Source organism: Saccostrea cucullata, unplaced genomic scaffold (assembly GCF_032062105.1).
Source record: "Saccostrea cucullata isolate Sc308-1 unplaced genomic scaffold, CSIRO_AGI_Scuc_v1 ctg2542, whole genome shotgun sequence".
NCBI lineage: Eukaryota > Metazoa > Mollusca > Bivalvia > Ostreida > Ostreidae > Saccostrea > Saccostrea cuccullata.
This window is the reverse complement of record NW_026922077.1, coordinates 124710-128010: the sequence shown is the minus strand read 5'-3', so window position 1 is coordinate 128010 and position 3301 is coordinate 124710.

Genomic DNA, 3301 nt, shown 5'->3' with positions numbered 1-3301 from the left:
ATCATCTGTATAGGGGGTAAAATGGGCGATAGGACTTGCTAATATCTTTTGCAATAGTAGGTATAGAATAATCAAATCATTACTTAAGTAAGTTCAAATATATGGTACCAAGGGAGACTAAAACAATGACAAAGAAAAAACAATAATAATAATGCAGGAACACCTCTGCAACAACATATAACTTCTAAATTATCTACACACAGGCAATGGTCACATCTTGAGATGCAGGGCCCTTGCATCTAGAAGTTGACCCAGTGAGGGCCATAGTCTGTCGCCTCCGTCACAACTTGGACAAGGGCCATAGAGTTTGCACGTCCGTCCCTCCTAATACCCAATGGTGCAGGCCATAGACCGTACACGCCCGTCGCCTCCCTTCATTGGCCTCCGTGATTACGTAAAAAAAGTACAAAAAATCCTATGTCATATAGTCGCTAGCGGTAGTTAACAACGTTCTATTCCCTGTTCTGTTTTGGTGCCATTTTGGTGGGATTCTGCCTCGGTAGGAAAGTAATCGGTCATCATGGTACACCTTGCGTTATTGTTTTTTTTTATCGCTGAACCAGGCAAGTGATATAATCTATTTTTTCGGTTATTACATATAGTCCCTCCCATAAAGGGCATCATTATGTTTTCCGCCCCAACATCATCATGTAAGGTGAAAAGCCTGCACTGGAGTGACAAGAGAATTTATAAGCAATCATTAGTTGTGGTAATATTTCGTCCCAATGTCTTTGATCTTTGTTACAATACATTGTCAACCTATTGGCCAGGGTCCTGTTGAATCTTTCATCTACTCCATTAGCTTGTGGCCTTGGCTTAAGCTTGTAGGTCTTGGATAGGAAATGCCTCTGTACGTCAACTTAGTGGAACAATCACAAATAACTAACATGTACTTATTGTCTTTTTTCTGTCAGAAAAATGGACCAAGAATGCCAACGGCTACTCGCTCCATGGGATTGCCTACTAAGTACTGGTATAAAGAACCCCTAAGTGAAGCTTTGGATGGTTTCTTGGCAAAGCAGAGGTCATTACTTTTCTACATTTCTTTTCATATTAGGCCAGTGTAACGATTTTCTAATTTTATCAAGGGTTTTCTCTGCACCCAAATGAACAACTGTTGGAATATCATGGAAATACTTAAATGCTTGCTATCGTAGAGATGACGGAACACAATATTCCCTGAGAGACTACAAGTCTGTTCCACATTCTCAAAATGGTTTTCATTCCTCCAGAACCATGTGAGACCTGATTCCAGGCTGGTCTGGACTCATTGGATTCTTTTGTCCCAAACAGCATTTCTTTGTCATCAAGTTGAGCTTGTCAAAGAGTGTCAAGTTGCCAACCCTCATGAACAAGGCCGCTTTATGGTGTAAAGCATTCCTTGACGCTTTTACTGCGGTTATTGGCGCATACCTGTCTCGGAGTTGTGGAATTCAACTAATCTTCACCATCGCTGAGAGAATTTATTTTTTCTTGGCATTCACAGGATTGACAAGGCGTCAGCATTTGAATGCTTCTTCCCCGAATTACTTTAAGGTTATATATCTCAATTTGCTGTAACCTTCTAGCTGTCTGACTTGTAGGGTTCTTAAGATTCTTGATCCAACTAATATCAGCGTTGTCTGTGTTAAAAAAAAAAATTGGCCGTAAAGATATGAATGAAAAGTTTTCAAAGCAACAACAACAGCACGCAACGGGTTTTGTTGTACATACTTGTTTATTGCTTTCTTCATGTAAGCAATTACTTTTTCAGAACCTTCATGGATTTGTAAGAGTACAGTGCCAACTGATTTGTCGCTTGCATCGGTGTCCAGTATGGACCCAATATCTGGTAGGGGGTAGGCAAGAATTGTAAAATCAAATAAAGATTGGCATTCATCAGTAAGGGAGCTGACTTCTCATAAAGTTAATGAAGTGATCTGGCACTCTGAGCAAATCCTTCTACGGTGCGTCTGTAATAGGAACAAAGTCCGATAAAGCTACTTTGCAGTGGTAGGTACAGGCCAGTTGGTGATGGAACTTATTTTCTTAGGATATGTAGCAACATGTTCACCATTTTCTGAAACAATGTGTCCTAAAAACTGGATTTCTTTTTTTTAAATGTGCATTTGGGTGGTTTAAGCTTTAAAACTGCTTTTGATAGCCTATAAAATATTCGCTGTAGCCTCTCGACTCCTTTAGTGAAGGTTATATCCGGTACTATTTTGTCGACAATGTAAACTAGACATTCTTGCCATTGCAAGCCTCTAAGGATTTTTTCATTAGGGGCTCAAAAGTTAATGTTGAATTGGGTTAGCCGAATGGCATTACGGTAAACTGGTACAACCCAAGTCTTGTGTTGAAAGCTGTCCTTTCCTTGTCCTCCTGTGCCGCAGCAATTTGCAAAAACCTGGAGTTGAGGTCCATGGAACTTAACCATGTTGCTCCTGCTAAAGAATCTAAGGGCTCATCAACTGGCGACAAGTCAATTGGATTGATTGATTGATTGTATATTGTTTAACGTCCCTCTCGAGAATTTTTCACTCATATGGAGACCTTACCGTATGCCGGTGAAGGGCTTCAAATGTTGACCTTTACTCGGCACTCAGGGCCATGCATTGAGCAGTGAGGGATCTTTATCGTGCCAACGCCTGCCTCTGACACGGGGCCTCGGTTATTAAGGTCTCATCCGAAGGACCCGCAACTTTCACTTCAAAGTGCCAAGCGCATTGCGAAGGAACAGTTGCTACCCATTTTAACGACTAGTTCAGTCGCTGCCGAGATACGAACTCACGACCTCCCGATCACGGAGCGAGCACTCTACCGACTGAGCTACCATAAACGGTTTGATCAAGTATCTACCGTGAACAGCCGAGGAATTTGAAAAGACATCTTTGTATTTAACAAGTAGATTTTGTAAAATTTGTGCTTGATCACAATTCAGATGAACAGAACAGGAGGTTGTCTGGCACAGTGGCATCACTATCATTAATAGAATCTTTGTGCACTGATCGGATACAGGCAGGAATCTCATTGGTCAAGTCAGTAAAGGAAGTACAAATGCCCAATGGCTGATTAACATACATGGTTCTTGGGTCAGTAGTGGCTTTATGGACACTTAAAGTAACATTATCCCTATTCAAATGGACGACTCCAGGAAGAATTTATTAATATCAGATGAAGATGCCACTAGGCCTGACTCGGACAGATGTTCTGCATCTGGTATTCTAACTGGTATAAATGAGCCTGAATTAGGAGGAACTATAACTGCTTTCTTCATCACAACCCTGCATCTTATGATTTCCTCTCCTCTTACTCAACA